At 41.7% G+C, this 27659-nt stretch overlaps 1 protein-coding gene and 1 pseudogene across 3 annotated transcripts in view; both read right to left on the reverse strand.

Annotated features, from left to right (window-relative positions):
• Window positions 1-27659, reverse strand: part of LOC126297651 (proto-oncogene tyrosine-protein kinase ROS) — a 514014-nt gene that overhangs the window by 450903 nt on the left and 35452 nt on the right. The window lies entirely within an intron of this gene.
• Window positions 4461-4578, reverse strand: LOC126299640 (5S ribosomal RNA; annotated as a pseudogene).

Consider the following 27659-nt stretch of genomic DNA (forward strand, 5'->3'; position numbering starts at 1 on the left):
GTTTGCGTACATGAGTGTGTGTGTGTGTGTGTGTGTGTGTGTGTGTGTGTGTGTGTGTGTGTGTGTGCGCGTGCATGTGCGTGAGTGTGTATAGTGCACTCAACAGCTAGGTTCTTACAACTTATATATTCGCTTCTACACCTGCGCAGCGACAGTGCTGTGAAGGTACTCGGTTTAGAACTATGTTAGAGGAAAAATGAAAGCCTCAATGCAATTTCCGGTTCCGGAAGACAGCGAGGCATATGCAGTAATCAGATATTTTCCACGCTCAGGAGGCCAAATGGTTTCCGCGTAAACTGTGGAACTTGCAGATCGGAGGACATGAGCAAGCGCGCCGTAAGAATATGGTACTCATGGGAGGCCAATCAGTGTGTACTGAAGAAAGCAGGGGTCGAGCCCAGACCTTGTAACTGTATATGTAAAAAATGGTTCAAATGGCTCTGAGCGCTATGGTACTTAACTGCTGAGGTCATCAGTCCCATAGAACTTAGAACTATTTCAACCTAACTAACGTAAGGACATCACATACATCCATGCCCGAGGCAGGATTCGAACCTGCGACCTTAGTGGTCGCGCGGTTCCAGACTGTAGCGCCTAGAACCGCTCGGTCACGCCGGCCGGCATAAGTCCACACTTTTGCCTAAAAACCAAATTGACCAGTGCTGTTTCATGAGCATTTTATGCAAGATGCCCTATGCTACTTGCAGACTAATTTTTTTCCCGGATATCGTAATTTTGAAGCGTAGATATAAGAAGCTACTTCTGTACAATTATTTAGTTCACTGTACTGTACGGCAACAGGGTTACCGTATTAATCTTTGTTTTGTGATTTCTCTTTTTCTGTTCATGTATCTCTCAATCCCCAAACGCAGCAGTTAGCACAAAAACGTTTTGAAACTACATCCGTGCTCCCCGGAAACCAACCGCAGACGGGTATGTAGAACAAAAGTAACTGAATTTGCCAATGCTGCGGAAGTGTACATCACGTTATTGACTCTGCAGTCACATCAACACATCGCGTTCATCTCTGTGATCTCGTGCAGTGCTTTGGCAAACCGCATGCTCTCAGCTATTCGTTACTTCTCTTGTACGTGATTTATAAGCTGATTACCAGGAAAACTGGTAATATTCTACTAGTCCATGTTTTTGATATTCGATTATCCTACTGATATGATAACTGTGTGTTTAACATTACAAAGATGCTATAGTGATAACAGGAAGTTCCACAAATTTCTCTACTGAGCGAGGCGACGCATTCGTAGCCGAGTTCTGATCTCCGAGCAACCATGTCTAAGGGTCCTAATCTTTTCTTCTAATTTCTGCATTTCTGCATGTAAGTTCGGATAGAAATCTGCTATCTTTTCCATTTTTTAACTAATGATTGTAACAATCATTACAGAAAACTGAGCCTATCTGCTGCCATGTTAGGTTATAGAGAATACAGGATTGTACAATGAAAATTGTGTGTTTACAGTGCAAGCAATCGTCACAAAAGATTCATAAATTTATGCGGTGAGCTTTTTGTAAACATGTTTAACATGTCGCTACCACTTTCGAGGCTCAGCTCATCGTCTGGCGACGGTGAGAACACTTTTTTACCCTAAACTTAATTCACATTTCGATATGTCATTCAGAATGAATTAATAATCTGCTGCACGTAATTTAATCTAAATTTAGAGGTGAAGAAGTATTAAATTGGATTAAACTTAGTATAAAAATTTATCCTGAATGGTGACTTGACGATGAGTTGAAGTGTGACACGAATAGCTTGAGTCCATGACTGTATACATGTTTTTGGCTGAGCCAAGCATTTCAGAGACTTTATTATTTTTAGTGTCAGGCGGATATGACTAGCTTGTCTCACGATACTGGAGAAAAAATGTCAATGCCGAAGATCTTTATAGTGACTATTATTTCTACCATGTTCGTAAAACATCTTCAGCACCTTGCAGTTGATGATTGCTCTAGTCATATCAACGGCAGACGGGTATACCATTTTATAATATAGAGTAATCGAAAGAAGTTCTTTTTTAAAGTTTCTTTCTCATTATTAAATAAAGACGTATTACAGCTAAGGTTTATACCAATGAGCAAAATCGTTTACAAAGGCAATCACAATGTAGATAACGAGACGGAATTGGGCCCTAGTCGGATACTGTGATTACGGTCAATCAACGTCAGAATGCAACAGCACATTAAGTTCTCTCATTAAGAGTATCAAAATGCGACTTTCTACGTTGTATTCAGAAGAAAGATAAAGACTGATATACTACAAACGACGACAATCCTGGGGTTAGTGAGTGTGTTGCTAAAATTATGAAACACTGTTAAATACTAGAACTCGGGTAGACAGAGAAAGTTATGTTGAAGAAAGAACAAAGCCAAACAGATAATTGCAGCATCCAAGAAGAAATCTTGGGAAGACTTTGGAAACAGCTTGGAGACTTTGGGTCAAGCTGCTGGAAAACCATTCTGGAGAGTAATTAGCGTTCTTCGAAAGGGAGGTAAGAAGGAAACTTTGGACAGGTCAGGAAAACTGCCGGTGAATCCTGTTGATGCCTTGGGCAGATGGAGGAAATATTTTGAAGAGTTGGTCAATGTAGGTGAAAATACAATCAGTAATGTTTTTAGATTTCGATGTACAATGGGATAGGAATTATGCTGGAAATAGGATCACATTTGCGGAAGTGGAGAAAATGGTCGATAGATTGCAGTGCTATAAAGCGGCTGGGGTGGATGAACTTAAGTCGGAATTCATCAAATACAGTGGAACGTCAGGTCTTAAATGGCTACACAGGATAATTGAAATGGCCTGGGAGTCGGGACAGGTTCCATCAGACTGGACAAAAGCAGTAATCACACCAATCTTTAAACATGGAAACAGAAAAGATTGTAACAACTACAGAGGTATCTCTTTAATCAGCGTTGTGGGTAAAATTTTCTCAGATATTGTTGCAAGGAAAGTGCGAGTATTAGTTGAGGACAAATTGGATGAAAATCAGTGTGGGTTTAGGCCTCTTAGAGGTTGTCAGGACTAGATCTTTAGCTTACGGCAAATAATGGAAAAGTGTTGCGAGTGGAACGAGGAATTGTATCTATGCTTTATAGATCTAGAAAAGGCATAAGACAGGGTTCCTAGGAGGAAGTTATTGTCTGTTCTACTAGATTATGGAATAGGAGGCAAACTTTTGCAAGCAATTAAAGGTTTTACATAGATAGTCAGGCAGCAGTTAGAGTTGACGGTAAATTGAGTTCATGGTTCAGAGTAGTTTCAGGGGTAAGACAAAGCTGTAACCTGTCTCCACTGTTGTTCATATTATTTATGGATCATATGTTGAAAACAATAGACTGACTGGGTGAGATTAAGATAAGTGGACACAAAATAAGCAGTCTCGCATATGCGGATGACTTAGTTGTGATGGTAGATTCGACTGAAAGTTTGCAAAGTAATATTTCAGAGCTATATTAGAAATGTAAGGACTATGGTATGAAGATTAGCATCTCCAAAACGAAAGTAATGTCAATGGGAAAGACATATAAACGGACTGAGTGCCAAATAGGAAGAACAAAGTTAGAACAGGTGGACGGTTTCAAGTACTTAGGATGCATATTTTCACAGGATGGCAACATAGTGAAAGAACTGGAAGCGAGGTGTAGCAAAGCTGATGCAGTGAGCGCTCAGCTATGGTCTACTCTCTTCTGCAAGAAGGAAGTCAGTACCAAAACTAAGTTATCTGTGCACCGTTTAATCTTTCGACCAACTTTGTTGTATGGGAGCGAAAGCTGGGTGGATTCAGGTTACCTTATCAATAAGGTCGAGGTTACGGATATAAAAGTAGCTACGATGATTGCAGGTACTAGTAGATGGGAACAATGGCAGGAGGGTGTCCACAATGAGGAAACCAAAGAAAAACTGGGAATGAACTCTATAGATGTAGCAGTCAGGGCGAACAGGCTTAGATGATGGGGTCATGTTACACGCATGGGAGAAGCAAGGTTACCCAAGAGACTCATGGGTTCAGCAGTAGAGGGTAGGAGGAGTCGGGGTAGAGCAAGGAGAAGGTATCTGGATTCGGTTAAGAATGATTTTGAAGTAATAGGCTTAACATCAGAAGAGGCACCAATGTTAGCACTGAACAGGGGATCATGGAGGAAGTTTATAAGGGGGACTATGCTCCAGACTGAACGCTGAAAGGCATTTTCAGTCTTAAATGATGATGATGATGATGATGATGATAAAAGTGTTATAAAAAACTAAACACCGCCTGAACAGGCCATGCAGGACCAACGGTACCTACCAGCCGCCGTGTCATCCACAAGCGTCACTGGATGCGGATATGAAGGGACCTGTGGTCAGCACACTGCTCTGCCTGCCGTATGTCAGTTTACGAGACCGGAGCCGCTACTTCTCAGTCAAGTAGCTCCTCAGTTTGCCTCACAAGGGCTGAGTGCACCCCGCTTGCCAACGGCGCTCGGAAGACCAGATGGTCACCCAAACAAGTGCTAGCCCAGCCCGGCAGCGCTTAACTTCGGTGATCTGATGGGAACCGGTGTTATAACTGCGACAAGGCCGTTGGCAAAAGTATTATACAGTAAGAAGAAAATGATAATAATATTTCTGAATTCCATCGATAAACACTTATTATAATACACAGCATCTATGTGTTTCCGTCAAGATATCTCAAAATGTAACTACTTCGAAAATTATTACGTTTAGATTACTTGTGAGTATAGGTTTATTTAATTCGTATAAATGCATATACACTTGATGGCAACAACATTAAATTTCCACCGACAAATAAAAGGAAAACTCACACACGCACTATTTATAAGAGATTGACTTATCATACGTTATGGTTGGAAAGTTCAGGTACTACTGTTTGTGGAAAGTCTAAAAGAATTAGATTTGTTAGTATAAAAAAGCATAGAGTATGATTAGATCTGCAACAAGCAGCAGATTAAAATTTACAGAGCCATAATCAGTAGACAGCATGCTATGTCCGTCTACAGGGTGTTTGAAAATGAAGTTTTAAAAATCTGAGGGCACGTTCCTTGCACCAAACAAGAGAAAGCCCTATAGACATGGGCTTTAAAATGCATACGTTAAAGACTATGAGCTCTTGTTCAGTAGATGAGATGTGTTTCACTGTAGAGAAGCTGAACAAGTGCTAGTAACTCCCAATGTAAGCGTTTTAAAGCCAATGTTTCCTGAACATCTTTTTCTTGTTTTGGTCCATACTACCTCCTCCCAAAATATGGAAAGCAAAGAGCTTGCAGTAGAAGAGATGCGGTTCGTGGTATGGAGTATGAACAAGTGCTCATAGTCCTTAAGGTTTGCATTTTAGAGCTCATGTTTACTGGACATATTTTCTTGTTTTGGTGCGTGAAACCTGTCCGCAATTTTTTTTAAACCTCGTTCTGAAACACACTATATGCGTAGGAGATGCAGATGACATTTTCGCGCCGTGAGAATTAAAGTCGCAGTGCCCCAGGCGCAGAAATTTTTCTAGGGCTTATTTTTACATAGCTATCTATGAGGCGTTTTAACTACAATCCATGGAAACAAGAAGTCACTGTTCCGGGCGAAATTACGTCATTTCCGGCACAGCTGCATGTTATTTGTTACTGTTAGTTGATAATTACACACAAACGTCGCGACTGAATAAACATTTAACGTCAGGAACAGTTGATAATGTTTGTAGGAGACACAGAGTTATAACTACTCATTTTAAAAAGACAGCAACAGCCGAAACTGCTAATTTTTAAGTATTGTAAAGTACAAATAGGCTTTCCTTTAGTTAAAAGAAACATAGTATATTAAGTTTTGCACATGAGATAGAACGACAGTGGCAGTTAACATAGCACACGAATAGGTATGAATGACTGGGGTAGACTGTTGTAGATGTTTGAATATACTTTTTGAGGACCATTTTAAATGGGAGGAAAAGCATTATTGAGCCTCTAGATAACTGATTTAAGCAATTTTTTTCTCTGTGTGTAATATGCTAGTTATGAAAAGTAAACATTTTATAGGTGTTCCACATTTCCACTCATTAACGTCTTACGTCGTAGTTTTTTGAGATAATTCATAACTGTAAAACAGGTTGTTTGCATAAAAGCGAGGACTCTGTTAGGCATAATTCATCACGTGTTAACTGATCCTTCGGTCGCTTCTTGGTACTAAAACTACATAATTATATATCAAAAGCACAGTATTGAGTAACTATGTTATTTCGAAAGCCGATTTTCGGCGTACAAGGTCATCATCAGATTTTAAGTGACTGTCGTCGTCAAATGGGTGTGCAATATAGTGAACAACACTGAAAAAGATGATACATATCGAGAGTGCACTGACTATGTGTTTGCACCGCTCTCTGTCTAATATCGTTTTCAGTTGTTTTTCTTTCTCTGTGTAGTTCACTAGTATTCTACACTCTTTGGCGATGATAGTCAGTTAAAGTCAGATGAAGGCCTTGTGAGTCCAAAACAGTTTACCGTAATAAATGAGTACTGTAGAATATCCACCACATTGTGCTTCTAATTTATTACAATTCATGAATAATTGTGAATAGTATATCCACCGCCACATTATCAGATGAAAAAATTATCTCCAGTACCCTTGATTATAGTTACCAGGCGCTCAGAAAGGTGTTCAGTATACAGTCACAAACATCTTCAGTCATTTATTCAATAAAATAAATGATTGGCAGGCGACAAGGTAAATTTGAAATCTGATATCAAATAGTTTCTTCTCAACGACTCTCTCTTTTTATGGACTAATTTAAAATAATAACTACGAGCATGAGCAGTATAAAGTAGAAAGATATTTAATTTGTTGCTAAACTTAAGTAGCCATGAATTCTCTCGAAGATTAATACGCTCACTTTAACTGACTTTTGGCCATTGTTGTGTTTCTTGATCTGTAGATGGTCAGCATGTAGCCACACAAGCAAGCATGTACATGCAGACTGTGAACAGAGTCTTTCCGCGGAGCATAAAATTAATTAACTGACTAACAGAAAATAGTATCACACGATGACGAACAGTGATGTAAGCCTAAGCCGATAAAGTTTCAAGCTCTTTCACTGGCATGAAAGAACTATTGTGGAAACTCACCACTCACCATGCGTAGCATTAAGAGGTATTGTACGTCCTGTCAGCAAATCAGACACGCAGTTCATGTATCACCTTCGGGTGCACTTATTTCCAGTTTATCATTTATCCACATGGCTAAAATTGACCGTTACAGATTACACTTAGTTTACATTTATTAGACAGAAAACTGTATTTTAAATTTCAAATTTTTTTTATCTACTCCAATTTTTAGTATGATAAAAATAAAAATGTTCTAACTCGGTGCACCACTTATCTTTTCCATGGACTTTCATTCACGTTCCAATCTTCTTACCTGTTGCAGAAAAAGAGGCATACGTTTCTACCTGGGCAGTATTCTACTACTGTCCTTAGTTCTTGTACCTTGTTCAACATCATTACCAGTTAGAATTTATTACCGTTCGAACTAATAGTTTACTATTTTAGCTTACATGTTCTGAACAACTGCTACTGCTACTACTACCACTACTACTACTACTACTACTTAGCTATTTGTACTGTTGTGATTGTATACAGCAAAATTACTTACACTTGTGCTTTTACTACGATTACAATTACAAATATCTTTCATTGTAATAAAGGTTTCATTAATGGTAATTATAGTACCATCGGGTAATCTCCCGTCCTATCACAATGATTTCAATGTCTGTGTACTTTATTTTCATAAAGGGCCAGAGGTTATTCTTCGGAGATTGAAATCGGTTGGTCATTCCGTTCCGAAACATATCACCCACTGTACTGCTGTATACTGGATTCGGGCACTGTCTAACTAGCAGACACCTGTATGACACTGATGTCTCAAACGCAAAATCCCACACGTGATAATCCGGCGACCGCACAAGCCAACCGACGGTCGATGTCTGCTGAACAGTGACCGAGGCTTTGGTGTTACGGTCAACAAGTGAACGAACGCTGACTGATGGAATTAGGTGGCCTTAACTTGGGGGAAGAACAGTAAAAAATTGGCTTCTTATAACTTTTCGTATTTAGTGGTCGAGGCATACAGGTTCCAGGCATCGATCCTGCCGGGATCGTTATCCCCGGCACTCGATGATACCCGACACGACAATCTTGCACGGCCCTTCATACTGCTTGCCGGAACATGAGACCCGCTACCGTATCGAGTGCATCTATTACTGCAGTCAAAGCTGAAACGTGGATCGTCCGAGAAACGACCGCCGGCCATTGTCTGTGTCCGTGGTCTCATTGTAGCCTGTCCCGCCGACCGTCTGGGGTCACGTTTCATCGTGCGCCGTGCTCGCTGAGAGCGGATGGACTGTTACGGGGCGCCGTTTGGGTGTCACTGACCATCCTCAGTTAAGTACAAAAGAAATAACAGACTGATAATCGTGTAAGTTTATACCTCGCAGAATTACTCCTGAGTATTACGACAGATGAAAAGGTTAGGAGCAAAAATCTTGCGCGACTCCTATAACACAAATTTGACCTCTCTTTTAGACCGTCATCATCATTGGGTCGTCTACCTTGCGGCAGGTTTTGACTGCATAGCCTTCCATTCATCTGCGTTCCTCTTCATTCTTTGGTACCCTCTTTGTAGCCTGCTGACATCATCTAGAATCTGTAGCCTTCTTCTGCCCTTCCCTCTCTTTCCCGGAACGAAACTTTCAATTGCCTCTACTAGAAGGCAATGGCAATTATGAAAAATTAAGGAGGGAATCAATGATATGCAGTGAAAATCAGTAAAATCAGGTCGGAAATTAGAATGTTAGTGATAGCTTAATTTTCAATGTTATGAAGCGGCAGGGGTATTCCTACAGCGTTATCCTGACAATTTACAAAAAAGAGCAAAATGACAACTACGCAAAACCATTCGAAAACGTAAAAAAGTTATGCACTAAAATAGATGTGTAATGAAAGGGCAGAACAAATACCTCAGCAGCACTTTACACGAGGTCAAGTCTTGTACCTTGAACGAGTCCGGTAAATATTCTTCACTACCGATGGAACATCTGAAGCGAACAGTGCAGTTTAGAGCAAATAACGGCTTCAGACAACCAACTAACGGAGTTACGTTCAGGAGTAGCAAGAAAATAAGTAAAACACATAGTTTATTTTTGGATGTTCTAAATACTTGAAACATTCATTGGAGTGGGACTTTTTAGAGGAAAACAGCGATCTGTTCTCCCTGCTTACGAATACGGTGCCGGCTGGAGTGGCCGAGCGGTTCTAGGCGCTTAAGTCTGGAACCGCGCGACCGCTACGGTCGCAGGTTCGAATCCTGCCTCGGGCATGGATGTGTGTCATATCCTTAGGTTAGTTAGGTTTAAGTAGTTCTAAGTTATAGGGGACTTATGACCTCAGATGTTAAGTCCCATAGTGCTCAGAGCCATTTGAACGAATACGGTATACGAAGTCGGAACGTAAGTGCGAACATACAACAAACAGGAAATTACTACCCTACATATAAATCGTATTGGATGAGAAGGAAGTAAAAGTTGAAGAGACATTCATTTTACAGGTGAAAGAAGCTAGCGGAGAGTAAAAAGAAGTTCACGGATGGGCCTGCTCTGTGCTCAGAAATGATAGAGATTTAATGCAACTACTGAATCAAATTACCAGTTTAAATTATTATTTTCGATCGTGCAACGCAGAGGCTCAACTTGCAAAATAACCGAGGCAAATGCCTCGATGTCCAGGCAGATCAAACACTCGCAAATGCAGCACGATATTTTTAAATAATTTTGTGAGCAACATCCGAAGGAAAACGTAACCATTAGGATTTATAGGAGGCACCTCTTACGGAAATTTTTTGTGATATGTTAGGCTATGGTACTGTCTCAGACAAGTAAAATTTATTTGCTGCTCACATTCAACATGAAATATGAAGTGAAAAACTTGTGCATTGAACACTAGAGCCCACATCACAATACATACAGCCGCCAAGAGTTTCGAATGGATTGTTCCTCTCGTGTCAAGAGACGATTCTCGGTATATTCTAAGGGACTTACGCTTACATTTAGATCAATACAGAATCTATGGAAGAGGTTATTATGCATAAATGCAATCCGAACGTCTGATGAATAATTGTAATTTTCTTAGATTTAATGGGTAGGTTTGACGAATCGAACAGTCTCGTGCGAGATAAAAGCATCAGGCAGAAATAATAAGGTAGAAGTTCAGAGAAGGAATCTAGTGCGGTCAGCAGAACTGCGCTGTTGGAGCTGGCAGCGGCCACAAGTGGCACGGAACTCGCGATGGCAGCGCAAAGCGTCCATTTCAGCTGCCATTGCGTAAGCTAACAGATCGCCCACTGCTAAGTCACTTCCCTTGAAGCTCATGCTCTAAATCACATTTCTGTTCCTCTCGCTTTAGCACCAATAAACTGTCGAGTAAGAGGAATCGATTTACAACGGTCGCTGTCTTCTCTCACTCATATTGTTTAACTGACTCACATTTTATTCTGGGTTACTGTTATGAAATAATTATTTGTCGAAAATTGGAACTGCTTCGGCTGAATCATTTCTGCCTAAAAATGTGCTCTACAAATAAAATTTAGAGCAGGTACACCAACAACTTAGGCACGAATGTCACGTTCACCTAAAAGCGTGGGTCATTTGCTGCATGTGATAAGGTGGCTCACAGCTCATATAAAAAGATTTCGCGGTCCTAAACTAAAAGTGGAGAATGCAGTCTATCAAGAAAATTTATTAGAGATTACCGAAATCGTCAGTTCTTCATGGTTTACGTACCAACACTTTACTCGACATTGCACAAACTAATCAGGGTACAACTGATGAGAATAAAAGCTTAATATGAAATGGAGACTACATTATTTTACATTTAAGGAAAAGGCTAATACAATGTTTTGTAAGGAGTGTCCTCCTGTATGAAACGTGGAAACTGAGGAAAAAACACGGAACAAGGATTGAGGTTTTTGAAACTTCGACATGGCGGAGGATTGAAAGAATAATTTGGATGGATAGAGTGAAAACTGTAGAGGTAATGAGAAGATTGGGAGAGCAAAAACAATTACTGGATGTGATAGAAGGAAACGAAACTGGATTGGACATCTATTAAGAATGAAGAAGAGGCTTACAAGACAAACTTAAGAAGGTATGTGGAAGGAAAGAGGTGGCGAAGGAGGAAGAGATTTCAGATTCTGAATGATGTGACGGACGGCAGCACATGCACCGGTATTGAGAAGGAAGTAATGGATCGCATGAAATCGAGACGTAAAGGACCTGGCAATATAGCAGAAAACTGATTGTGATCTGCTTAATAGTGTACTGCTCCACTTTTGGGACGCAGTACAGTCGCGATTCTTTGTGGTATGGATTCGGCAAGTTCTTGGTAGGTTTCCGGAGGTATGTGGCACCAGATGTCTCTGCCAGAGTCACGCAGTTCCCGCACATTAGGGGCCCGTTTTTGGGGACACGTAGCTGCCGCCCGATAGCGTTCAAGATGTGTCCCACTGGGCTCAGATCAGGCGAATATGATGGCCTACACATCAACATACGTTCACTGTAAAATTTCTCAAATCACTGGAGCACAATTCTGGTTTTGTTACACATACAGTTATTCTGCTGCAAGATGTCGCTGGCGTCGGGGATGACATCAAGCATGATGGGATGCTGTTGGTCACAGTAATGTTCATATACTCCACAGCTGTGATAGTACCTTCTACTGTACCACAGACCATCCTCCAGTAGGTCCACGCATAATAAAGCAATCGGATGTTAGAAACAACCTTTGGATTGATAACAACCCTACCTTTAGAACAGAAGATGATTTGCTGGGGAAGATGTACATAACTTCTTGTGCGCCTCTCGGAAATAGAAAATAGCCACTACCTTAAGTAGTATGTCTAAACTACTTGGTAAATAATTTTGTCTCTAAGCTCAGACTGTTCACAGACGAGGTTTGTGATCCTAGCACCTACTGAAGTCCCCATTCTGAACTACGGAAGATTTCCTCCTGGTGCAATAACTGGCAACTGGCTAAAAAAATAGAGAAATGGAAATTTGTTCTCGTTTCCTTTCTTTCAATATCTCAGTTTTGAATGGTTTCCCCCTGCTCTCCATTTCTTATTATAGTATGTCAATATTTTTTTTTACTATATATCTGCTACTACCATAAAAAACAGCCTCGATAATCTACGTTACACATTATAATCTTTGCCTGCGTCAGTAATTTGCATTGAATTTCTCGTTTCATTTTCATTTCATCATGGTCCGTATTCCACTCCACACAACGCTATTGCCATGCTGTGGTTTAGACACATCCCCAAGAAAGCTGATGCTTTGAAAGAAATGCTTCGTGAAGGTAACAAATGCGTTTCTGAGAACCACGATTTCACGATATTTCATTGATCTTCTCGTTGCTCTCTAATGTCGGATTATGGACAAGAATTACGGGAACGGCGGCTAATGTGGTACCCTTAAGTCAAATCTGGCAAAAAAAGTTGTTATTGTTTTGAAACAAAGTATAGTGGCATAAAACCTGTCCTTGAACATTTGTTTTGATGTAAATACTAAAAGAAAAAAGATTTCGAACCAAAAAGACACAAAGCAAGAAAATATTTTCTAAGACTTACAAAACGATATGTTAGGAAAAGTGTCTGGTGCCAAGGGCCATAGAACAAAACATAATTTTTTTAAATAAACAAGGTGTTTTGTGGTTAAAGACAAATTAACCTGTTTAGGTAGCCAAATAACAAGATAAAAAAAGGCAGTTGGTTTGAACTTTTCTACTGAACGTGACACAGGGCACTGAACTTGTGGACTGAGCACTTCCACGTGACAATTCTGGATTCTTTTTCATAAAGTTTTTATAGAAATCGTCACCTGCCAATTTCTTTTCTCTGTTAAATCTGCGAGGGAGTTTTAAAATTTGTGCCAAATTTAAGTCAACTTTTGAAACTCAATCTCATCGAGCGATATCTGGAATCTAAATTTCTCGTGTGTGCTACAAACACTTCTTCGTAATTTCCTTCAAATGTTGGTTTTGAAAAGCCCATATGGGGTACCACAGATTCTCTAGAATGATTTTATTAATCTCCTTTGCAGTGTAGTTCTAGAACATTAAAACTATCGGCCATTTTGTATTCAAAAACACTTGAAATAGCTTGCTTCATTCCAGTCTCGGATCACTCCACTCGATTCTCACGGGCACGTTTCATCTTCCACCTTGGCATCGTGTTTTAAAAACAAACACTGCTTATAGGGCCCATACTACGCGACTTTAGTGTAGTCAGTACTGCCTGACACATTGCACATTAAAGCATGGCAGAAACGGAAACCGGCTTGAGTGAGAAGAATTTCATTATTACGATAAATCTACATCAAAATACTTAAATGTTAATACTAGCATGACAGTGTTACTTCTTACATTTACACTGTTCACCACTGTTGACACTCAGAGACAAATAAAATTTACTTGTGACACAAACTCAATATCTACATCACTCAAGATATAACAAATTACGGAGTGATGTCTGCACTGTATTCCAAGCACTGCATGCGTCCGCTGTTTTGCGCCAAACCCGAGAAACGCAAGTATCCCACACTATCTGTGGTTCTCCTATATTCGCATTTCAGGCCACCCACTCTATCGATACAGATGCTACTCCACTACAAATAGTAGACAACTATGCTACTATTCACACTGTCAGTTCTATATAGGCATGCGTTAATTGTTATGAGAATAAATTTCGATTTTAGAGCAGAAAAGATAGTGCAAATTTATTCCACAACGTAGCTGACGGACTAGGTGCTACACAGTTTAAGGACAGGGTGAGCAGCAATCTGCGGCTAATTGCTGATGATACTGTGGTGTACGGAAAGGTGCCGTCGTTGACTGACTATAGGAGGATATAGGATACCTTAGACAAAATTGATGTGATTCTGAATGTAGAAAAAACTAAGTTAATGCAGATGAGTACGAAAAACAATCCTGTAATGTTCGAATACAGCGTTAGTAGTGTGGTACCTGGTACAGTCAAGTCGATTAAATGTCTAGGCGTAACGTTTCAAGGCGATGTGAAAAAGAATGAGCATGAAAAGATTTTAGTTAGGAAGTCGAATAGTCGACTTCGGCTTATTGGGAGAATTTTAGGAAAGTGTGGTTCATCTGTAATGGAGACCGCGTATAGAACACTAGTTCGACTCAGAGACATCGTAGCAGTTCAGACACAGGCTGCTAGGTTTGTTACCGGTGGGTTCGATCCACACGCAAGCAATACGGAGATGCTTCGGAAACTCGAGTGGGAATCGGTGGACGGAAGGCGACATTCACTGAGAAAATTCAGAGAACCGGCATTTGAAGCTGTCTGCAGAACGATTTTACTGTCGCCCACGTACAGTTCGCTTAAGGGCCACGCAGATAATGTAAGAGATATTAGAGCTCGTACACAGGAATATAGAGAGCCGTTTTCTCTCGCTCTATTTGCAAATGGAACAGGAAGGGAAAAGATTAGCAGAGATACCCTCCGCCACGTACCGTGCGGTCGCTTTTGGAGTATGTATGTAGATGTGGATGCAGAAGGTACTCTGCAAGTAGCACACCAGTACCACTAATGTACGAAAGGTTAAAACCTGACAAGAAAGATTAAAGGCTGTGAAACTCCATGTAAACAGCGATGTTTTAGAGGATTCCATTATTCTGATAGTTGTCTGTATTTGATGGATTCTTCTACTTTCACTTCCATACGTTCCCAAAATTTTGAATAGCCACAAAAGTTCAGAGAACTAGCATAATGTTTTAGAAATATAGAACCAAACATCAAAACCAATTAAGCGCCGCCAGTCGTTTCGCACAGAAGTCATGTTTGGTAATTTTTAAAAAGCTTTTGGCCCAACTGATCATGAAGGTTCAAAGGTGTGTGAAATCTTATGGGACTTAACTGCTAAGGTCATCAGTCCCTAAGCTTACACACTACTTAACCTAAACCATCCTAAGCACAAACACACACACCCATGCCCGAGGGAGGACTCGAACCTCCGCCGGAATCAGTCACACAGTCCATGACTGCAGCGCCTAGACCACTCGGTTAATCCTGCGCGGCAACTAATCATACCATACTCTTTAATGCCCTACATTAATATCCTGTGGATGATGAGACAACAAAGGTTCCAAGCATACAGACCTGGTATCCGTCACGACGACATATGGAAAAATCATACAGGGGAAACACTCGAAATATTTAACATGAAATTATCACGAACATTGAGGAAGAATGAATGACAAACAAAACTCGTGTAGAAGAATTGTGCAAAGTCTGTACAATCACTTTGAATATATGTAATAAGCAATCCCTTTCGGCCAGTCGTTTACCAGAAGCACTCTAGGCAGCTGAGACATTGTATTTAACTAACACCAGTTCCGTCAGAAAATAGAACGACGGATACTGAGAAAAGGGGAGTGTCGAAGGACCGTTGCTATTCACAATATACATAAATGACCTTGTGGATAGCATCGGAAATTCACTGAAGCTTTTTGAGGATGATGCTGTAGTATATAGAGAGGTTGTAACAATGGAAAATTCTACTGAAATGCAGGAGAATCTGCAACGAATTCACGCATGGTGCAGCGAATGGCAAATGAATCTCAATGTGGACAAGTGTAATGTGTTGCGAATACATAGAAAGAAAGATCCTTTATCATTTAGCTACAATATAACAGGTCAGCAACTGGAAGCAGTTAATTCCATAACTTATCTGGGAGTAGGCATTAGGAGGGATTTAAAATGGAATGACCATATAAAATTAATCGTCGGTAAAGCAGGTGCCAGAGTGAGACTCATTGGAAGAATCCTAAGGAAATGAAATCCGAAAACAAAGCAAGTAGGTTACAGTACACTCGTTCGCTCACTGCTTGAATACTGCTCACCGGTGTGGGATCCGTACCAGATAGGGTTAATAGAAGAGATAGAGGAGTTCCAATGGAGAGCAGCGCGCTTCGTTACAGGATCATTTAGTAATCGCGAAAGCGTTACGGAGATGGTAGATAAACTCCAGTGGAAGACTCTGTAAGGGAGACGCTCAGTAGCTCGGTACGGGCTTTTATTAATGTGTCAAGAACAAACCTTCAACGAGGAGTAAAGCAGTATATTGCTCCCTGCTACGTATATCTCGCGAAGAGACCATGAGGATGAAATCAGAGAGATTAGAGCCCACATTGAGGCATACCGACAATCTTTCTTTCTACGAATAATAAGAGACTGGAATAGAATGGGGAACCGATAGAGGTACTCAAAGTACCCTCCGCCACACACCGTCAGGTGGCTTGCGGAGTACGGATGTAGATGTAGATGTAGAAAAGTATTCGGTATTCGGAGCCAGGGTCTAAGGCGATAACTGCAAAAACTCAGATCACCTACGTCCCTGACGGAAGTATATAGATCCACTGTACGAAAAACGTCCTAAATTTTAGGGGTATATTATCAGAAATGGATGATTCTCCCAAATCATAGGAAATCGTCTACAGCATAAACTGGATCCGAGAAACCAAAGTAAGACGTCTGTCTGACACCGAAAAGTGTGTCAAAGAAGTCGCTGTTGACCGATTCGCAACTAACAGTCTATATACTGCCAGAATAGCTGCTCTCGTTAAGTTCACGTCCAAACAACTGACAGACGGTAATCTCAAACTCAAAAAACGCATAGAGGCTGGAAAGAAGAAAACCCCATAGTGAGAGGATGAAGAAGTTTTGGGAATACAGTAAGAAAAAGGAGCAGAATGAGCCAAACTAAATAATCATATTACAGAGAATAAACATTACAAAAAAGATATAAAGACATTAATGCGACAATGTTACACATAATTTGTGTACATGGTACTGTCTGCAGATGATACAGGGCAAGCCGCCACATCTGCTCATGATTCCACATCCGGAACGCTCGAAACTCAGCGTGGCACTGAAAATGTGACCGCTTTCATTCTGACAAATGTCCACGTCGGTCTACAGTTTTTTTAGACTGTTTCGGTCGTCCTCTACGTTGTCCTTCACTTTAGACCCTGCTGACGCGCTGTCTTTCTTTTCTCTTTCGGTGGAATACATTGCATAAATTCTCGTCTTGGAATGCACACCAGGCACGAAACGATGATCATTTTCATGAACTCCGGAGTGGAAACTCTTGATACCTCCTAAAAGCAATATGCCTGTCACATTTGCTGTATGCCATTACACTATCTCTTCTGTAGCTGGGTCTTCAGTGAGACAGTCCTGTCGGTCATAATCAAACTTCACGTTCTCTTCCTGCCTGAAGATTCACATATTTATATAAATATTTCATGGCATAAGTACTTGGTGACCTATTCAGAACATTTGTTCCCCTTAATTTTTCAAGTTTGCCTTCTAGGAGTCAATATTCGGTATCCGACCTCCTGAGCTGCAACTCAGTCGGATATGTTTCAAGTATCACTAAGATTCATTCTAGTGACGTTGTTCTGTGGGCACCGGAGATGCTTATTCTGACTGCATCCTGTGGAATGTTTGGATAGATATCACCTGCTGAATTTTGAACGTCCACACACTTGCATCTAAACTGACTGTAAAGGTAAGTACGGCGTCATGAGAAAATTTTACGAGATTCAGGATAACCTGAATTCGTTTGTAGTGTGTCAGGAAGTAGCAGTTCAAGGTAAATTTTACGTATATTGATTTTGGTGGGCGAGGTTTCATTTGGTACTTGTACGTTGTGTAGCTCAAAAGCAGTTCGCCTTCCTTCTTCAGCAGTTGGCTTATGCGACGAATACTAACTAAAGATAAATGAATGCTTTCGGAGAATTTTCCGGCGTGACATAAGTATCAGGAGTTTGTCATGCCGTTATCAAAATTTCACAGTACGCTATGATTTATTTATTTTATTTAATCGTATGGCTAGGACCCCGTCGAGCAGGCCATTTGCCGGGTGTCGGTCTTTCAATTTGACGCCACTTCGGCGACCTGCAGTCGATGAGGATGATAGGATGATGACGAGGACATCACAAAACCCAGCCCCTGGGAGGAGAACCCGGGCCCAGAGGATTGACAATCCGTCACGCTGACCATGCAGCTACCGGGGCGGACAGTACGGTACGAGTCAAACATTTGAAATAATAGTAACGAGGGCCCTACGAGGAGGCAGCAGTTAATGTAAGTATATGGGGGAAACGGGATAGAAATCTTTAGAAAGTTGGTTACGATAATCAGTGGGTAACTGCAGGGCTGAGTACGTGAAGGCCTGCCGGTGTGGCAGTGCGGTTCTAAGCGCTTCAGTTTGGAACCGCGTGACCGCTACGGTCGCAGGTCCGAATCCTGCCTCAGGCATGGATGTGTGTGATGTCCTTAGGTTTAAGTAGTTCTAAGTTCTAGGGAACTGATGACCTCAGAAGTTAAGTCCCATAGTGCTCAGTCCCTTCGGACGGTAATCATCTGTCAAATTGTACATTTGATAGTTACCTGGAAGAAGGCTTCGGTCGAAAGAACGAACTTGGCAACATTTGATAATAGTTACAAAACACTTGCACTTGTAGTAACCAACGTGTTTATATATATGGAATAGTGGTCTTTTATCTTTTGAATTATTATTCTAAGACTGTTCTATCCAGAGAATCGAAGATGTAGACCCAGTACTGTATGTGGTTAAGTGTTTAGCAAGCGAAGCTCTATCGATATAGCGGTCGTATGAGTGGTTTTTTGAGAGCAGTCAGACAGCAACAAGTTAACATCAGCAGAACATGACCTGAGATAATTAATCCTGTCTCGTGGTTCAAAGCGAGGTTAGCGATGCTTATTTAAAAAGTGAATGCCACCGGATAATTACGTTGGATAGTAGAATCTTGACCGTGGGGCCTCGCCTCGTCTAGGACGGCAGCCAGTGTTCCTCGCCTACAGTGCTAATGAAAAGGGATATTTCAGTTGGTTTCGCTTTTGTTTTATTCAGTGCAGCAGATATTTGTCAAGCGAGCCTTAAGAATTTTTTAAACCTTTAGACGAAAACGACAAAAAAAGAACCCGCACAGGTACGCTAGTAACAATCTGCTCTGCATTTATCACGCTCCAAATAAAATACTCTCTGAAATAAGGCGACAACCTGAGGTTTACGTCAGGGCCTCAGAGGCGGCGCCGGCTGTTATGTTTATTCAGTAAGGGCCTCGGTTACGACAGATTACCACGTGTCAGGACCTTTAGCGGCGTAAAGAGGAGGCAGATGGGTCGCGACGATAGCCGTCGCCGCTGGGACGGACCATTCCTATTCAACTGCGAGGGACACATTTTGTCTCCAAAGGTGACCCCGACTTCAGAGGTAAGGGACGTCGAAGCAATTGCCGTTTGCTCTCCATATCAGGTCGCCATTTCTCTCTGTAAGCCACAAAATCATTCATCTTGTTTGTATATCTACATCTACATAGATACTCCGCAAGCCACCGTAATTCACGTGGCGGAGGGCACCTTGTACCATTACCAGTCTTTGCCTTTCCTGTTCCACTCGCAAATAGAGCCCTAAGTGCCCTTACCTTATCTTTGTGATCATTACGCTAAAGGCACGTTGGTGGAAGTAGAATAGTTCTACAGTCAACTTCACATCTGGTTCTCTAAATTGTCTCAATAGAGTTCCTGGAAAGCAACGTCGCCTCCAGGGATTCCCATTTGAGTTACCGAAGCATCTTCGTAATAACTGCGTGTTGATCGAACCTACCGGTAACAAACCTAGCAGCCCGCCTTTGAAATGCTTCGATGTCTTCCTTTAATCCGAGCTGGTGCGGATCCCAAACACTCGAGCAGTACTCAAGAATTGGTCGTACTCGCCTTTACAGATGATCAAAACATTCCTAAAATTCACCCAATAAACCGAAGTGGACCATTCGCTTTCCCTAAGGCAATCCTTACATGCTCGTTCCATTTCACATCACTTTGCAACTTTGCGCCAAGTATTTAATCGAAGTGACTGTGTGAAGCACCACACTACTAATTCTTATTCGAACATTAAGAGATTGTTTTTCCTAATCAGATTACATTTTTCTAAATGTAAAGCTACCTGCCTTTCATCACACCAACTAGAAATTTTGTCTGTCATCTTGTACCCTCCCACAGTCACTCAGTGACGACACCTCCCGGTACACAACAGCATCTTCAGAAAACAGGCGCAGATTTCTGCTCACCCTGACCCGCATATCATTTATTTACACGAAGAATAATAGCAGTCCTACCACACTACCCTGGGAAACTCCCGACCATACGCTTGTCTTTGATGAACACTCGCCTTCGAGAACTACGTACTACCCCACGCGGCTTTCGTTTTTTAGCAAATATATTTGCATAAATTTTTTCAACTAATATTGCTACTATTACATAACATTTTTTACAATACTTCGCATAAGAGCCCCTGTGAAGTTTGGAAGGTAGGAGCCGAAGTACTGGCAGAATTGATGCTGTGAGGACGGGTCGTGAGTTGTGCTGGGTATCTCGGTAGAGCACTTGCCCGCGAAAGGCAAAGCTCTCGAGTTCGAGTCTCGGTCCGGCATTCAGTTTTAATCTGCCACTAAGTTTCATACCAACGCACACTCCGCTACAGTGTGAAAATTTCATTCTGGAAATATTACTCGATCATTATTACTGTTATTGTTATTGTGCGCGACATAGCTTCGTAATCGGTTACAATATGCAACAACTTCACAAATATGTTAAAAACACGACCTATTACATGAACAGAGGCAGTGGGTCTAACGAAAGCAACAGATAAATAAACAAGTGTTACAATCCGCTATAGACGATGTTATCGAGATGGCAATTAGCTCGGCCGACGGTGATCTGCCCCAACTGGAGGTACTCACGGTAGTGGAACTTGGGGCAGAACGGGGTGGTGTGGCAGAACGTGATAATGGTGTTTTTTTGCCTTCTGTGTGCTGCCATCTCTCGAATACTGTTAGAACTATCTTCAAGGGTCGAGACGAAGTATCTAGCAATGCATCGACGCAATTAAGTGCTGTGTTCTTCCTTTTTCCTGTGTCGAGGTGCTTTTCCTACACATTTCTGCAAAATTCAGAGCTTAATGTCCCAAATGGAAATAAACTTTGGTTTGTTGCAGCTAAACAAAATCGTTAACATGCTCCTGATTGTAGATTAAATATTAATTATGTTTCATGGTGGTCACTGAATGTTACCTACCTGAAAGTGTGGTCTCGCGGCAGAATGGGGTATATGCTCTTAACGCCTTTAGAAAATCTGGAATTTGAACTGTTGACAAGAAAGTCTCTGGAACTGAATATTTCTTACCAACAACAAGCACTGATATTTAGTTGCAAACACCGAAGCGAACTTCAGTAACAGAAATAGACGCAAAACAGATATTTTGATCCCTTCTCCTTATGAGACCGAGCTAATTAGCGTGGAGAAAAAGAAACAAAGAAGAAAATCAAGCCATGTAGTCCTAAATCTGCAAAAAGATGCCTCGAATTAGTCCACAAGTCCAAAAAAAAGTCTGAAATACGCAAAAAATGAAGCTACATCTGGATCGAAAATTACTAAAAAATGGCTCTGAGCACTATGCGATTTAACATCTGAGGTCAGCAGTCGCCTAGAACTTAGAACTAATTAAACCTAACTAACCTAAGGACGTCACACACATCCATGCCCGAGGTAGGATTCGAACCTGCGACCGTAGCAGTCGCTCGGTTCCAGTCTGTAGCGCCTAGAACTGCACGGCCACTCCGGCCGGCGAAAATTACTAAGAAGAGTACTTTAAGTTCCAAAACATCCTCAAAACTAAAGTAGCCGCATTCGTCCATTGATAGTGGTGAATTAGAAGAAGCCGCTGAAAGCATTTACTACTTTTTACTACTCTGACGACGGTTGGATTCGATGTAGCTATGCCTCAAGTTGGCTCACAATTCATGTACGGAAGCTGACATTGAAGACCAGGATATCAATTTATGCACTGTATGTGAAGCATAAACGTTTATAGCTTACATGCCATTTATAAATAGTTTTTGTATGTTAACGATACATAATCTGTTATCATTCTCATTTATGACTAATTTTAGTATGTCAAGCATTATTCCCCATTTTGCCCCACCACTGGCGCAATAAAATTAGAATTTTCAAAGTTTTCAATAAAAATGGGAAGCTAGGTAGTTAAATTTTGATATGGTGTAATTTTTAAAAGCCAGTATTACACTAAGGTGGCAAAAGTCATTGGATAGCGATATGTACATAAACAGATGGCGTGGCGGTAGTTTCGCGTACAAAAGGTATAAAAGGGCAGTGCATAAGTGGAGTTATCATCTGTGCTAAGGAGATTCATCAGAAAAGGTTTCCGACGTGATTATGGCCGCACGACGGGAATTAGCAAACTTTGAACGCAGAATGACAGTTGGAGCTAGACGCATGGGATATTCCATTTTGGAAATCGTTAGGATATTCAGTCTTTCGAGATCCACAGTGTCGAGAATCTGCCGAGAATACCAAATTTCAGGCATTACCTGTCACCGCGGACGACGCAGTGGCCTTCACTTAACGACCGAGAGCAGCGGTGTTTGTGTAGAGTTGTCAGCGCTAACAGACAAGCAGCACTGCGTGAAGTACGGGAGAAGTTAATGTGGGACATACAACGAACTTTTGTATGACGACAGGGAGGCGAAATTTGGTGTTAAGGGCTACAGTAGCAGACGACCGACGGGAGTACCTTTGCTAACATCACGACATCGTCTGCAGCGTCTCTTCTGGGCTCGTGACCATATCGGTTGCGTCCTAGACGACTGGAAAATCGTGGCGTGGTCAGATGAGTCCTGATTTCAATTGGTAAGAGCTGATGATAGGGGCTTGAGTGTGGCACAGACCCCATGAAGCCATGGATCACCAAGGCACTGTGTGATGTGGTGGTTGCTCCGTAATGGGGTGGGCTGTATTTACATCCAGTGAACTGGGTGCTCTGATCCAACTGAAATGTCCATTGACAGGAAATTCTTATGTTTGGCTACTTGAGACCATTTGCAGCCATTCATGGATTGAATTTTTACAGATTAAAATATACCATGTCACCGGGCCACAACTGTTGCCATTAATTTTGGACAATTCGAGCGAATGTCCACTTAGACTGCCAGACATGAATCCCGTCGGACATTTTTGGACATAATACAGAGGTCAGGTCGTGCAAAACATGTTGCACTGGCGACACTTTCGCAATTATGGACGACTATCGAGGCAGTATAGGTCAATATTTCTGCAGTGGACATCCAATGACTTCTTGAGTCCATGCCACTTCGAGCTGCAAAAGGGAAAAAGGAGTTCCGACACGACATTAGGAGGTATCACATGACTTCTGTCATCTCAGTGTATAACAACGAGGTTTGAATCAATTTCTACATCTACAGCTACATCCATACTCCGCAAGCCACCTGGCGGTGTGTGGCGGAGGGTACTTTGAGTACCTCTATCGGTTCTCCCTTCTATTCCAGTCTCGTATTGTTCGTGGAAAGAAAGATTGTCGGTATGCCTCACTGTGGGCTCTAATCTCTCTGATTTTATCCTCATGGTCTCTTCGCGAGATGTACGTAGGATGGAGCAATACACTGCTTGACTCATCGGTGAAGGTATGTTCTCAAAACTTTAACAAAAGCCCGTACCGAGCTACTGAGCGTCTCTCCTGCAGAGTCTTCCACTGGAGTTTATCTATCATCTCCGTAACGCTTTCGCGATTACTAAATGATCCTGTAACGAAGCGCGCTGCTCTCCGTCGATCTTCTCTATCTCTTCTATAAACAATATCTGGCATGGATGCCACACTGGTGGGCAATATTCAAGCAGTGTACTGTAACCTACTCACTTTGTTTTCGGATTGCATTTCCTTAGGATTCTTCCAATGAATCTCAGTCTGGCATCTGCTTGGCCGACGATCAACTTAATATGATCATTCCATTTTAAGTCACTCCTAATGCCTACTCCCAGATAATTTATTGAATTATATGCTTCCAGTTGCTGACCTGTTATATTGTAGCTAAATGATAAAGGATCTTTCTTTCTATGTATTGGCAGCACATCACACTTGCCTACATTGAGATTCAACTACCATTCCCTGCACCATGCGCCAATTCGTTGCAGATCCTCCTGCATTTCAGTGCAATTTTCCATTGTACTACTGCATCATCGGCAAAAACGGCTGATTAAAATTTTCTTGTACCTCAAATGACTGTTGAACATTAAGTACCCCGTTCTGACACAGTTTCCCTTGATACTTCACACGGTGCACCGCAAAAGCTCAGCGCCTACGCAACCTCGGAGATGGAATGTCCCATTCCCGGGAATCTGCGATGTGGCAGCGGTTAAATGCGCTGGCACCGCGTCAACTCTTGCCCGTCCTAAGCTCTACTGACACACCAACAGACAGCACAAGGTTTGACAACGTCCCAAAAACGAGGCACTCAGAATTAACTCATTCACCGTTGCGGCGGGAGTATTCTCTCTTCAACATATCAGTTATCTCCAATTCGATTGGTCGTGAGTGTACATACACGTACACTATCTGATCAAAAGTATGCGAATACCCGTACGTAATGCGGAACTGACCAGTAGATGTCAAGAGAGGCTGAAGCGCCAGTATAAAATGAGGCTGTGTTGACAGTAGAGATATAGTAACAGGAGAACAGGCAGCTGAACGCACTGAATTCGAGCGTGTACTAATTTTTGTGTGTCACCAGACTAACAGATCCATTGGGGACGTTTCAACCCTTTTGAAGTTGCTGAAGTCAGCTGTTGCCGATCTGATTGTGGAATGGAAACGCGAGAGAATAATCACAGCTAAACCAAGACCAGGCAGACCTCGTGTACTGACGAACAGCGACCGTCAAGCATTGCGGAGGGTGGCCATGAAAACCACATGAAATCAGTGGAAAGAGTCACTCCTGAGTTCCAAAATGCTACCAGGAATCGAGCTAGCACAATGACTGTGCATAGGCAGTTAAAAAGAGTGGGTACAATGGTCGAGCAGCTCCTTATAAGAGACACACTTCTGCAGTCAGCGCTAGCCAACCTTCATGTGGTGTAAACAGCGACGTCATTGGGCAGTGGGTGACTGAAAGCGAGTGACTTGGAGTGATGAATCACTCTATACACTGGCAATTCGATGGAAGGGTCTGGGTTAGGCCAATGGAACGTTACCTGCCATCATGAGTTGCGCCAGCAGTGAGTACGGATGTGGTTACGGTGTGGGGTCTTTTCCGTGGTTAGGTGGTGTGCCCTTTATTGCACTTAAGATAACGATAGGTGAGAAAGGAGAGAATACTTTAAATGCGTTCCGTAGAGGAACAGTTCAGAAACGGCGACTGTATCAGCATGACAATGCACCCTGTCATAAAACATCATCTGTGACACAGTGGTTTGTGGATAATAACATAACCGAAATGGACTTGCCGGTTCAGAGTACTGATTTGAAACCAACGGAGGATCTGCAACGAATTGACGCATGGTGCGGGGAATTGCAATTGAATCTTAATGTAGACAAGTGTAATGTGTTGCGAATACACAGAAAGAAATAACCTTTATCATTTAGCTACAATAAAGCAGGTCAGCAACTGGAAGCAGTTAATTCCATAAATTATCTGGGAGTAGCCATTAGGAGTGATTTAAAATGGAATAACCATATAAAATTAATTTTCGGTAAAGCAGATGCCAGATTGAGATTCATTACAAGAATCCTAAGGAAGTGCTATTTGAAAACAAAGGAAGTAGGTTACAGTACACTTATTCGCCCACTGCTTGAATATTGCTCACCAGTGTGGGATCCGTACCAGATAGGGTTCATAGAAGAAATAAAGAAGATCGAACGGAGAGCAGCGCGCTTCGTTACAGTATCATTTAGTAATCGGGAAAGCGTTACGGAGATGATAGATAAATTGCAGTGGAAGACTCTGCAGGAGAGACGCTCTGTAGGTCGGTACGGGCTTTTGTTGAAGTTTCGAGAACATACCTTCACAGAGGAGTCAAGCAGTATATTGCTCCCTCCTACGTATATCCCGCGAAAAGACCATGAGGATAAAATCAGAGAGGTTAGAGCCCACGCAGAGGCATACCCACAATCTTTCTTTCCACGAACAATACGAGACTGGAATAGAATGGAGAGCGGATAGAGGTACTGAAAGTACCTTCCGCCGCACACCGTCAGGTGTCTTATGGAGTAGGGATGTAGATGTAGATGTAGAACATCATCGGAATGAATAAGAACGTCGACTTCTCTCCAGACCCCAGCGTCCAACAACACTACCTTCTGTGGTTTCGGCTGTTTAGGAAGAATAGACTGTTATCCTCCATAGACATTCAGGCACCTCACTGAATGTTTCCGTAGCAGGGTTCAGCCGGTCATAAAGGCGAAGGATGGACACACACCAAATTAATGTCCACTAATAGGTGTCCAGATATTTATGATCAGATAATGTGTAGTTCATAATTTTCGAGACAGACAGTGATCTCGTAATATTAATACACTTCAAAAGTATCTGTTTCAAACTTCTGTAGGTGGTAAATACAAAATGAGTCGTCTGTTCTTACGCATATAATGAGAGCATTAACAGGGGAACAATGACAGGAATACACTTATTTCCTTTCTTCACGGTGATTTACTTGATAATTTCCGTCAACAAAAAGAATATTGAGGTTGTAAATAGTTAGCAAATGTAGTGTGATAGAGAAAAACAGTAAAAATTTGGCTCGAAGTGGTTTAGTTGTCATATCCGAAAAATGTTTCTCCACATTCCATATGGAAGTTAAATGTTTTGTGAATTCGACGTATCGTATCAGCTTTTAAGATGTTCTTTTTTGCGATCGAATATGGGTAATCATAATCTTCACTGGACACTTCACTGTCGTCCCTGCAGAAAGTTCTGCGAAACATCTGAAGATCCTGTTCCGCCGAATGCATGAAGAAAGCAACGGTTATCGAACAAAATAGTTACATCTTCCATCTACACCATCTGAAGCAACTCGCTCGTATCTATAAGAGCTAATACAGAGGCACAGAAATTAGCAGCTACTGTTGTCAAGAATAATTCACGCAGAGCGGAGACGTGTGACACGTTTTGCAGTGTCGATCTACTTATCAAAGATTTCTGACGCAACTGTCTAATTAAATATATCTCAACAGTCGTGTTAGCGTACCAATCTATTTTTGCAGATCCCTGAGCTTCGCGCGCATCTAGAAATTTTTTATCAAATTTATCTCTTCCTTTTTCTTTTACTCTCGTGGCGGTGGTGTCGTGTCAAAGGTCTTTAGTACTAGTGTTACAAACACGACCTCCAGCAAACTCCATGCCACAAAGATTAATTTAGTTTCCATAATTTAGTGGCCAAAGAGAAATTAGCTACCTCAGTGATAAAGCCAAAAAGCTGAATTCTATGGACGAGAATCTTCTCAGTGATACAACACTATTGCAAACATTCAATGGACGAACCTGTTCTCGGAAACATCATCGAATATTATTCTTTTTCTGCGAAAGTCATAGCTGAAGAGCCAGCAGGGGTGGTCGAGCGGTTCTAGGCGCTACAGTCTGGAACCGCGGGACCGCTACAGTCGCTGGTTCCAATCCTGCCTCGGGCATGGATGTGTGTGATGTCC

The sequence above is a fragment of the Schistocerca gregaria genome, chromosome X, assembly GCF_023897955.1.
Source record: "Schistocerca gregaria isolate iqSchGreg1 chromosome X, iqSchGreg1.2, whole genome shotgun sequence".
Taxonomy (NCBI): Eukaryota; Metazoa; Arthropoda; class Insecta; order Orthoptera; family Acrididae; genus Schistocerca; species Schistocerca gregaria.